Source organism: Orbicella faveolata, unplaced genomic scaffold (genome assembly GCF_042242905.1).
Source record: "Orbicella faveolata isolate gen_17 unplaced genomic scaffold, um_ofav_v1 contig_4, whole genome shotgun sequence".
Lineage (NCBI taxonomy): Eukaryota > Metazoa > Cnidaria > Anthozoa > Scleractinia > Merulinidae > Orbicella > Orbicella faveolata.
The window spans coordinates 7,168,767-7,181,595 of record NW_028301569.1 but is presented as its reverse complement, the minus strand read 5'-3'; the positions used below and the strand labels follow the sequence as shown (position 1 = coordinate 7,181,595).

The 12,829-nt window shown below is 35.6% G+C and overlaps 1 long non-coding RNA gene across 1 annotated transcript; it reads right to left on the bottom strand.

Annotated features, from left to right (window-relative positions):
* Positions 1–7,981: 7,981 nt before the first annotated feature.
* On the bottom strand, positions 7,982–11,203 carry LOC149101288 (uncharacterized). The gene is made up of 3 exons (XR_016203174.1): positions 10,501–11,203; positions 10,157–10,199; positions 7,982–9,748 (listed from the first exon to the last, which is right to left on the bottom strand). It is a non-coding gene; the product is annotated as an uncharacterized LOC149101288 (long non-coding RNA).
* Positions 11,204–12,829: the final 1,626 nt, after the last annotated feature.

Sequence of the window (12,829 nt, the reverse complement as noted above, 5' to 3'; positions counted from 1 at the left end):
TTGCCCCTCAATAACAAAACGAGTTTTGAAAAAATAAAATAAAATAAAAAAACAGCAACAACAACAAAACCGAGAGAATCTGTATATGGACTACGGAATTGAACATATTCTTTCACTGGCCGGGGCAAACTTTTAGCTACAAAGAGTGCACGTACCTATAAAAATAAGAACAGCTAAGTAAACTTGTCTAAAAATTTGAAATTTGAAAGTGTCAGAAAAAAGTATCGAACGATTTTGTTTATAACCGTGGGGATTATTAGCGTTATTTATTTCTTTAACACGCGATAATAACCGTTGAACTTACAGCCATCATGTTTTTCAGGTTCATTTTACTTGTTCGTGAAGTTGCTGCTCGCAATCATTCAATTCAATTCGCTTTCGTTATTGCTAACCGTGATCGTGTTCTCAAGAACAGGAAGAAGCTCAATAATTTATAAGATCCTGGATACGAAGGCGATATTAGCCGAAATTATCCGATAATTCAGCCTTGGTTCTAGAAACAGGGAGACCTGGGGTGGGTGGGGTGGAGTGGATGGGAGGAGTGGGAGGTGGGGTCTGTGTTCATATGGTTCAAAAAGGCAAACATAGAAATCCAAACCTAACTTTGTTTTCTCTCTCAGTCATAAATTTAAATCTAAAATGCATCTTATGTCGTGCAAACTTTTGAATTTCATAAGACAGATTAGTATAAATCTACTAGCGTTCTATCATGTAAGTCGTTCTCTGATTGGCTACGGTACTCACTATCTATTCTGAAACACTCTATTGTTAAAATAGAAATCTCGAGCTCATCATCTAATTGTTTAATAGAAACACGATTTTTAAACCAATCAGCGCGCGTATTAATCCTTCAAAGTATATAAGTGCTGGAAAGAGGTACTTACAAGTGTTGACAACCACCTCGCACCAGGAAGTCTGGTGCGAGTGCGCGCATTGCAAGTAAACAGCGGAATTGAATAATAATAAATGGCGGACAATTTCAAAGAAAGAACTCAAGAGGTTCCACTGGTGTGGGATGTTTTGCTTCTAAAACTTGCTGTTCGATCCCTTATTCAAAAAGGCCCTAGGGAGATCATGTTTTATTCTTTACTTTTGTTCGTTTTTTTTTTTTTTAAATACTACAAACTTCATCATGGAGGTTCTTAACAATTTGGTGTTTACGATATGGAAGAGGCTTATATAACACACACAAGTTGAAGATGTCTTTTGATGATTTTAAGTATTCTAGTCTAGTCTGTGATTACTACTGGAGTCATTATCATCTATTCTGACTTTCCTATCATGAGACTTTCATGTAATTTGCGATCTTTGTTGCCATATATAATTAACAATTTCTGGACGAGCTTGAGCAAAATATCGTGATTTTTCAGTGCCTTGTGATCAATTCTTTGCAAAAGCCAAAGGCATCCGCAAATAACTAATCTGTGAGACACTGACATATAACGATATTTTGTGATGACTGAGCTCAATCATTTCTGTTTTATCATTCAATCGCCAAGTTTGTTTTCTTATTTAAATCACTCGCTGACAGCTCAGGGAAGCGAGCTGCCATTTTTCACGTGAGAGCATGGAGTCAATTACGAATGAGCAGAATATTACCAGCAGTAAAACACATTTAGATGGTACTGCGCATGAGCACATTATTTGTGGGCAGTTATTTGCAGGTCATATGGTGGGCTTTTAGCCATTGAAAAGGAAGAAAAAATGCATTGAATGATAATCAGATTTAGCTGTATATCGCTACACTGGATGCTATCAGGGAAAAGAATTCTTTAGGGAATCAAATTAGCTCCCCAAGTCGTTGCTCATGCAACACATTCAGGGTACTACATTAATTTCTAAAATTTTATATCAAACCTTGTAACTCAAATGTCTTTTGGGGTGATTTATGGTAGATGTCAGAGTCACTTTAAAGGAGTATTGAAAACTTAAAAGCACACTAGGAAAGAGCTCGAGAGCTATTTGTGACTTGGGATATTAGAGCAGTTTTCAGATAAGTGCCCAAAAGTAACTGGATTTGCCTTACTATGCCACACGATTGACTTAAAAAATTCACGCCACTTTTTTATCCAGTCATTAGTAACTACCTTCATTCCTGATCAGAAGTGGATCTAGAGTGAAATAATACTCTCTTGGACAGGTGCTCTAATAACTCAGTATGTTCTAACCTTGGTTTTGTCTCTTTTGTTTTTTAATAGCATGACCAAGGTGGTCAAAGTTCTTTTAAAAATAGCTATTTTAGCTACTAGCGTACATTTGTTTGGTAAACATGAGTCAATTGCAAGGCAGTTTCAAATTCTGGGTAGTTTTCGTTACTAAGCCGGTACATTTGACTTATCACAAGTATAAACGTTCCTGCTTTACTTGAATTGCTTTTTATCTTTTGGGTTAAGGGTTATAATTACAGAGTGTTATTGATTTATTGTTGAGAGTGTTCGTCTCAATTTAATTGATTATTTTATAACAGAGTTGCTTGTACTTTTGTGTTACTAATCTATTATGAAAATTACGCTTTTCTATAGAGGGGGAGAGGCGGTGGGAGAATTTTTTGCAGCATAACAACGAGCATACATTTGTAATCGTGACCATAATGGGAAGCATAGTCAGAGGAGTCCATTTTTGGGTGACGCTGAAATCCATAAAGCTCGATTTTAGGAGCAACCTCTAAAGGAAGCAATTTGGCATTTCTTGAATGACGGATTTTACTAAGTCAGTTAAAACTGGTCTTAATTGCTTACTCGATTAAAAATGACCTGGGTAACTTAGGAAAACAGAACAAGTTTTCATCTCGCCATTTTTATTTTCATTTAAGCTCTCTTTATTAACTTGTATCCAATAGGCAAAGACCTGCAAAAGTATGGATCTTAATTGGGAGGTTTTTTATTTCGGAAATATTTATAAAAGGAGTTCAAAAAAATATATCACTTAAGTAAGGTGTTTCATTTTTGTCATGGCGCATTTTACATAAGCATCTCTTGATGTGCATCAGATGTGCATATAGGTACCGTTAAATTTGCTACCCAATTCAAGGAGTCCCCCTGTAGCCCAGTGGTTACATTTCCGAGCTTCGGTTCGGAAGGACATGGTGTCAGCCCCCATAGGGGGACTCCTTTTTTTCATATTTCTGTTGGACCCCATTTTTCTTTTTCGTGCAATCTTTTTTTTGTTTGTTTCAACCGAGTTAGGGATGAAAAGACATTTTAAGAAAGAACAACAAATCTGGCTGACCTTGAAATATATGCAGCTTATTATTTATTTTTTGTTGTAAGCTGTCTTTATTAATTTGTATCCAGTAGGCGAAGAACTATAAAATAACGGATATTGATGGAAATGTTTTTTTTTTTTGTGCCCGGGAAAGATTTCAAAGAGACTCTATAACTTAAGCAAAGTCTTTTACTTTTTCATCGCATATTTTCCAAAGCAAGATGAGGCTGCCAATAAAAACTACATTTCATTTGCTTATAGGTACCGTTAAATTTGCTACCCAATTCAAGGAGTCCCCCTGTAGCCCAGTGGTTACATTTCCGAGCTTCGGTTCGGAAGGACATGGTGTCAGCCCCCATAGGGGGACTCCTTTTTTTCATATTTCTGTTGGACCCCATTTTTCTTTTTCGTGCAATCTTTTTTTTTTTGTTTCAACCGAGTTAGGGATGAAAAGACATTTTAAGAAAGAACAACAAATCTGGCTGACCTTAAAATATATGCAGCTTATTATTTATTTTTTGTTGTAAGCTGTCTTTATTAATTTGTATCCAGTAGGCGAAGAACTATAAAATAAAGGATCTTGATGGAAATGTTTTTTTTTGTGCCTGGGAAAGATTTCAAAGAGACTCTATAACTTAAGCAAAGTCTTTTACTTTTTCATCGCATATTTTCCAAAGCAAGATGAGGCTGCCAATAACAACTACATTTCATTTGCTTATAGGTACCATTAAATTTGCTACCTAATTCAAGGAGTCTCCCTGTAGCCCAGTGGTTACATTTCCGAGCTTCGGTTCGGAAGGACATGGTATCAGCCCCCATAGGCGGACTCCTTTTTTTCATATTTGTGTTGGATTCAATTTTTTTTCTGCACAATATCTCTTTTTTTGTTCCAACCAAGTTAAGGATGAAAAGACCGTTTAAGAGAGTACAAGAAACTTGGCTGACCGTAAAATATATTCAACTTATTATGTCTTTTTTATTTAAGTCCTCTTTCTTAGTTTGTATCCAATTTGAGAAGACTTGCATAAGAACGTATCTTTATAGAAATTTTTTTTTTCCTAGGAAAAGATTTAATGAGGGATTTGAAAAAGACTATAACGTAAACAAGCTCTTTCATTTTTTCCATTGCATATTTTCCAAAGCAAGATAAGGCTGTCAATAAAAACTACATTTCATTAGCTTATAGGTACCGTTAAATTTGCTACCCAATTCAAGGAGTCCCCCTGCAACCAGTGGTTACATTTCAGAGCTTCGGTTCGGAAGGGCATGGCGTTGGACTCCCTTTTTTCTTTTTTCATATAATCTTCTTTTTTTAACTTAACTTAAGCAAGGTCTTTCATTTTTTTCTTCGCATATTTCCCAAAAGAAACTGTTTAAAAAAGTTGAAATATTTGAAAAACGAGCTTTTGTGTTTATCAGCCTATAAGCGGGTTCATGTGGGCTCCATATAAACAAAGGGAATGCAAATTTGTTGCAGGAGAAAGCTTGCAAAGGGTGTTGTAGTTAAAAATTTTTGACGTGCCTGCAAGCTGATTGGTCTAATCTTATTTTGCATATTTATGATGACTATTGCTGACCTGAGTTGCTTGTTTGTCATTTTGAGATGTTTGCCGTCGGAGTAAGATGTGTACCGTTCCCTTCTTCGCTAGAAGCGAATTGGGACTTTGAAGAAGAAATGGTTTCGACGTTTGGGGAAGAGAAGACGGTTGACATCCATTTCTGCCAATGGTTAATGTCAATTTCTTTGCATTCTACCTTTCGTAAGTAAAATTTCAACCAAAAGTATCGGCTTTAAGTCCTACCACGTGCGCTTGCCGGACTCGGCTTACATTTCGCGTTGAACTTAACAGAGTGATACGTGCGTAAGAAGCTAGTTCAGGAACCATACGAGAAGCTAGGTTCTTAGCGGTTTTTTCGATTAAAATTGACCTTCTACATGAAAATGACGTTCCTTTGTCAAAGTTTGTTTTGTACTTGTCAACGCGCACATTTGATTAAAAATTCAGTGAATTCTTTTACTCCTCATTTAGTTGTTTGTTCCTTATACAATTTTTTTATATTCTATTTTCAGGGTCGTTAACAAGACCGTGAGGAAATCAAAAGGATTCAAGCAGGGAGGATGAAGACAAAGTTGAGAATAGATTTCGAAAATTTGATTGAATTGAAATCTCTCCGTTAAGAAATGGCAATCTTGAAACCAGAGAAGATACTCTCGAGTTCAAAACTTCGTAGTTCAGTGAAAATTGTTTTGTTTTGTTTTTCTCGGCTGAAATATCTGCATTCGAGTGGGACATTCGGGTGCGGTAAAAAAATGAAATGAAATCGGCAGTGACTGTTAATTAATTCTGCCATTTTTGACGGAGAGGTTTTAACCGTTTTCCAGTTATCATTTAGTGCATCTTTTCAATTGGTGGAGAGTTTCATTCTTTGCTTGAGCGATCTTCAACTTGATTGAACTATATTTTATCGGTCGGCATTTGCATGCTTTACTACGTGCACTTTGTCAAGTCGAGTATGTTTTGATTCTTTATTTGAAAATTCCAAATTTGTGTAAAATCGCTCAACTCTCCAAGTTTGAAAACCTGTTACCAGGCGATAACATTTGTAGAGTATTTTAAGGTGGCGCTGCATGTGGAAACCAAACCGTGATAGTAACTATTGGTTACGTGATCATGTCAATCATAACAAATTCTGTTTTGATAAATTGGACAAACAGTACAACGCGGAACATTTAATTTGTCGTGTTCTCTAAGTCGCATTTCAGCACTAAGTTCTTTTATCATCTGAGGTTTTGAAACACGTTAAAGATTTTTTTGCATATCTGAATTTGTTCGACACTTTATTCAAGTATTTATGTTTGAAACATTTGTTGACATGATCACAACAAATTATTTCACGCTTTCTTCGTTGTTTCGATCGGGTTTCTTTTTTTTTTTTTTTTTCGTTTAATTCACTTTAGTAAGAAGTGCAAACATTTTTTGACGTTTGTTGTGTATTTGCATGCAGAGCCACCTTGAACATAAATAATTCTAGAAGAGGATATTGGGTTTCTGGATTGATCTTTGTATCCTGAAAATACAACATTTATCGGCAGATGTTCTTTATTTCATTTATTTATTTTTTCAAGAAGAGATATTCTTTTATTCATTTCTATACGGAAAACGTTCGGTTGATATTTTGTTTTTTGTTTTTTCGTCGGAGGGGAAATAAGCGCAAAAAGGTCAATCAGAAACCAAATATATCCTCTTGTTTAACTTCCAGCGAGGCTGTAATGAATTATGTCTGGTATCAAGCAACTCTTTCCAAAACTATAGGTCTAATTGTCTGATTTTTCAAATTGTTTTGGGTTTCATTTATACTATCTGATATATTGAGTTTAAGAAATGTAGCTTCAATTGTCTGAATATTATAAAATGTTAAAGCTACTATTTCGACTGATAAACATTTTTACCGAAAATGTTCACGAGTAGATCTGTTGTTTACAAAAGTTTGTAGTCCCAATTGTTTGATTGTTCTAAAATGGTATTGCTTTCGTCTGCAACCGACAGACAGACAGAATCAACCGTTATATCTCTGATTTTCAAAACTTGGTTCCAATTGTGCGATTCTTTGAAAATTTCATCGCCTTCATTTTTTTCTGATTCACTTTACATTTCTTACAAAAGAACGTAGCTCCATTTGTCTGATTCTTCTAAAATATTTTCGTTATCGTTTGCTACTACACGGACAAACTTTTTTCAAAGATGTTATTCCAATTGTCTGATTCTTCTAAAATGTTTCTCATTTCTGACCGATAGTTTTGCTAAAAGTGTATAACAGAAGATATGATATATAGAGGTACAATTTGAAGCTTGATATATAACCAGATATTAATCTTTAACACCTCACTGGAAGTAATTTCTAGTAGATAACGAAGCAAGCCATGTACAGTTTTTTGTAATTGGCCTTTAATTTGTCGGGTTTTGCTCTTTCATCTCGGCTGGAAATAACGGAAGTTCTAAAATTTCTGAAACGCGGTTTGTTATTTCGTGGGAGTTATCGGGTTCATGGCTTGCCTTTGCTATCTTCTTGAAATATATTGCATGATGATATCATGTTAAATAGTTAAGCTGTGAATGACGGGCAGCTAGAAATCTATTTCCAGAAATGAGACGAGCCAGTTAAATATCTACAACTGCAACGTTTCTGCACAAAATTGAGATGGTGGCGACATTTTAGAATCGTTTTAGTTAAGAGAGTTTATGTAATTGGGGCTCAAGTTACCCGGCTATATAAACTTTCTTAAATATTTCGATTTAGAAATGTTTTCACCCTCTCAACGTTGTGTAGAAACGTTGCAGTAGTAGAAATTTTAAGTTGCTCTTCTCATTTTTTTAAATAGATTTCTAGCTGCTCGTCGTTTTACGGCTGACTATTTAGCAAGATATCATCATGGAATATACCATCTTGAACACAATCAAATATTCAGTGAATTCAAAATCGTTTTTTTTTTTTTTTGAACGACTGGAATCAAAACTTTTTCGTTAGTTTGTGTTCAAAATGGTATATGTTAAAATTTTTTTGGCGGGAAAAATTCAATGGGGTACCCCCTTAAAATTTTTGTCAAAAAAGTTGTTAGGGGAAACGCTGTGCAAATTTTTTCAAATTTTCCCGCCAAAAGTCTTAGTATATATGGGGCAAATTTTTTGATGACACCTTTGTAATTAATTTAATTGAATTTTAATTAATTAAGTTTTGTATTAGAACAATTAAAGGAAATAAAAGAATTGAAAAGAAACACTTGTTGTTTATGCTTTATTGAGATATTTACTTAGTTAATGAAGATTGCAAGAGAACTTTACCCCTGATTAGAGTATTAGACTTATTGACAATGAATAAAAATATAACTTAAAAAAAATAATTAAATAAAAATCAAACTTAAGAAAAATAATTTAAATATCATCCTTGAAAATTAAAAAAAAATAATTGGCGCGTGCGTATTTTGGGCGCCGTATTTTTTCTAAGTTTTATTGGCGGGAAAATTAATTTTTTTTAAACGGAGTACATGAAGTATAAGACAATTTTTTTTGAAAAAAATTGGCGCATGCGTATTTTAAGCGCCCGTATTTTTTCTAAGTTTTTTGGCGGGAAAATTAAAATTTTCAACATAGGTTACCTTGATGAGCATATAGAGACAACCATTCGCTGAATTCCAAAATAAAGCTTTTACACGACACTTATTCAACGAAAATTTAATAAAAGCTTTGAAAATTTTGCCATTCTAGTAGAAAAAAGGAAAACACTTGAAAACAGCTGTACAAAACGCTATGATTTGAGCAACGTTTAAATAAACTGCAACGATATTGTCAAAAAAAAAAACGCACTGTATAGCTTGCAATAAACAAGTTGGAAAAAATAAACTTGATTTGTCAAAATTTTTTAGCGAAATTGAAGTGTTATTCCAAAGAATTTGCACAATTACGGCTGCAGTTTCTTTATGAAGAAACAACCTCCGCAATTATGCAAGGTCTTCTAAAAAGCGCATTTTACCAACTTGTTTATTACAGCTATACAATGCTTGATTAGCCTGACAAGAAATTCTACTACCCAAATGCCTTAAACGTTCGCAAGGTTTAAAATTCAAAACTAAACTTAGTAAACAGGTCGCTCGAAACTCCTCACGGCATCAAAATGTTTACAATTGTGACGAGCCACGCACGAAATATTTCTCGTTTCTCTAAAGATCAATTTTTAGTGCTTAATTTTTAAGACCTTAATATTTCCTCCGCGAAAATAGAAGGCAGCCGGGCAGTCAAAAGTATTACAAGCTTTCCTTCCTTCTTATAAATGACTCCAAGAGTTCGAAACTAATTAGTGGTTCCGCGATATTTTGACAAATTCATTTCCGTTCTGAAATTTTTCATTGGAAAACTAGCAATAAAAAATCTGCCTCTCGTTAAAAACTCGATAAAAACTCGATAAAAACTCGATAAAAACTCGATAAAAACTCGATAATATATCCCGCGAGCGATGTGCTACGTTTCAAAAATATAAACCCACGGAGTCATTTTACAGAAACAAGGCAAGCCTATTGAAATTACGTAAATATTTTGAAACCAAAAATCCTAGAGAAAAGCAATACTCGAGGCTCGTTTGTCAACAAACAAGACAATTAGAATTCAGCAACGAATTTTTCAAGCCTCGAACAAAATGGCCTAGTTAAACTTTTTGATGAAACAATAAAATTTAATGAAACTGAAACGATGAAATGTGTTTTGAGTAGTTCGAAAAATATACATTTTAATTTGCATGGCTCTAGACCATCGTCTTCTCTTCAAATATTTCTTCGTTGTTGTTGTTTAATTCAAGAGAAAAATCGTCATCTAGCCGTGCCTAATATTCTTGAATAAATTTTCAGCTGGAATTAAATCTAACAGTCTATCTTACTTTGCTCCATCGTCTAGTATTCTCTTTGGTGTTTTCTCGTCATTATCTTTCCTCCATATATTCAGTTTGTTTCCAACACCATAGCGCATTGCTTCCATTCTTCTCGTTGTCACAAATCCTGAAAAAAAAAAAAAACAGATTTGATTACTGAACTTGCTCTAGAAATGTAGTCGGAGCTTCAGCTTTCAGCACAAAGCGTACGTATTCATATCGATAAAAGTAAATATATATAAAACGTCTTCAAAAACACTATAAATTTTCATAATCTTAAATGTTCAGTTTTTCCTAAAGCTTACACTTTATTTCTATGTAGATTACGTAAACTTGATCAACATCTGATTTCTCCTTATGAGATCAATAAAGGTCAAGCAAAAAGGTGGTGGGAATAAAGAAGTTCATCAACTAGGGAAACTGTCGAGATGTAATGACCCAAATTCCCACAACTAGCATAGAAAGAAATGTGTAATGACCAGTAAGGAAGGTTTAAATTTTGAGTTTTGAAGTGAAAATTAAGGAGTCAAGTTACCTGTAACGTTCCATTGCAATTGATGTCTTCTTTTCATCGTCATCTGAAAAAGGATAAAAAGAACTATTTAAGCAACCCATTTACAGCCATTTCCCGTATTTTGTGAGCATGTACGTTTATAACCCGTCTTGTAACCTCAGGAAACTGATACATGGCCAGAAGTTCTTAATGTAACCCAAATACTTTGACTTGGTGAACGAGGTATAATTTGCATGTACTGACAACTGACAATTGGCCGTCGTTGACTTTTTCAGTAACATATCTTGTTTAGCGCCGACTAACTAGGACAAGAAAATTAAATTAATTTTACAACCTACAACATTACGTTCGAACACAGTTTTTACCTTGGGAAGGATTCAAAAGCCATTTGCTGCGTGACATCTTGGTTTCTCCAAAGCACGTGCTCTCAGAGTTTGGTTGAAGCAAAGTTCCTGTGTCTTGTTTTTGGGTTTCCTCACAGCTCTGAACGTATAGACAATCTTAAACTGAGGCTTGGTACTGTTTTTGAAGCAATAGGCGAAGCCAAAGGTGGATTTCTACAACTTTAAGTTTCAACTTGGCTGGTTAACCTACGAACAAATTGCACGCGAGAGGAAAATTCATCACAAGCATAATTTGCAATTTAAATTTTGTGAAGTTTGTAATCACGCGCCGAGTAGAATGCGCTTATCTGATTAGCTCGTCTTCTTATGTTTCTTATTGAAAGTGAGCGCGGGAAATTCAAATTGTCTTCAATCTTGGAAATGATATTTGGTTTTGAACTTTGAAACGTTTCCACAAAACTTTACAAAGTTAACTGTGATTTGTTTTGGCAAAAGTTAAACCTCTTTAAAGCACACGGAAAGGGAGGTTATTAGCTTTCAAAGATATTTTGGTGGGTGGGGTGGGTAGGGCTCGAGAAAGAGGGAGCTTCTAGAGGGAAGGACGAGCTTGCTTTGATTGTTGAATCAGCCAGCACATCTGAAATTAAAGAGGACATCATATCCCATATGAATTTTGATAAGTTAACAAGGGGAGGGATGACGCTAGAGAGCCCCCCCCCCCCAAAAAAAAACACTTACACTACATTTCTTTACAATGCCATTTAAGCGTTGCAGGCAATAATGAATGAAACAAGATTTTTTGTCACGACACATGACTTCACTGCATAACGCGTGAGAAAACCTGATTGATAAAGACTTTTCATTAGTAGCTAGTTGGCGGTAAGTGGTCTCGGGCTTTTTGGACCCATATCCGACACACGGGACAGTCAGATCAGATCGGGTCGAGTCGGGTCATATCGAGTTCAGTCGGCTTGGGTCGGTATGGTTCGGGTCTGATCCATGCCGATCCAAACATGATCATCCAGGCTTAAACATGATTATGTTGATATTTTGCTTATTAATTGGGATAACAATGACCGATAAGCCGCCATCTTTAGAATCGTGAATAAAAAAGTATTTCTCTAGCGTCCCTTCACAAATTCCATTTTTCCGTCAGGATAAAATTGTCCGACTTCTCTTCGGCATCGTGAAAAATTACCCTCAATTTTTCTGGCCCAGGGTTGGTTGATATATTTCAGAAGTGTAGCGGCTTCCGTAAGCTTGTAATTCTCTTCATTGTTAGCAGCTGTTATTGTTTTAGGGCTAGGGGTATTGTCTCTGTTGTTTGTTCTATTGTTCTCTCAAAGGGTATCAAGCCATTCATGTGAGACCTTACGAAAGCTGCTACATCATCCATATATTTGAACGGAAAATTCAAGCCTTATTTCATTTTTTTTAAAAAACTTTTTTTCTGGCTTTTTGTAGGCTCAATGCAATGAGTGAAATCACTTACCTGGAATAACAGCACATATGGGGAGCTGCTTGACTTCATTGAAAATCCTCAACTCTGAAGCTTGGACAGCCTAAAACCGAGGCGCCACCTTCTACACGATTTAATCGATGACGTCAACGAATGGCACCGACAAGCAACCCGTTCCCAGTCCCTGACGTGTGCTTTGCGCTCGACCGGAAGAGAACGGCTGGCGAATAGGCTGAAGAATGCATAAAGTTTGACTCCTTGGCTTTTCATACTTTTTCATACTTTTCCAGGTCTGGAATAGCTGAAAAATTGCCCAATCTTTATAGATTTTGGACTTTTTATGAACCCTGCTGATACATGACAAGAGGCACTTAATGACTAACCCCAAGGGAAACAGTGAGTTTTGTTTCCCCGAGACCGTCAATGTTCCCCTAGGCGAAGCCAAGAGGAACACTGGGAGTTGAGGGGAAACAAAACTCACTGTTTCACGTGGGGCCAGTCAGTAAGTGTTTTGTTCTACCTCCCAACTCAAAATAGAAAAAAACTGAAAAAAAATTTTTGCTTGACACCGGCTGACGCACAAATTTGCCGCAGTTTCAAGGTGCACGACCTGATCACTGCGAAAGTTCAAGTTGTTATTTCCCTAGGAAGTTCGTGAGTTTTGATCCATGACACATGACACGTTCTGCTCCAATAAAAAGTATTTGATGTAGGAGGTATAACAACTTTATTTAATGCTGTCAAACGCACTTTGACTGAAAATGAGAAAGATTGGGAAAGAAAATATGAAATGGGAAAGGATGGAGGAGAGGCAGCAATTTACAAATCTGCACGTTGCGGAAAAAACTTTGAATGTAAAGGAAAGAATTGGCATGGTGAGTAAGAAAAAAA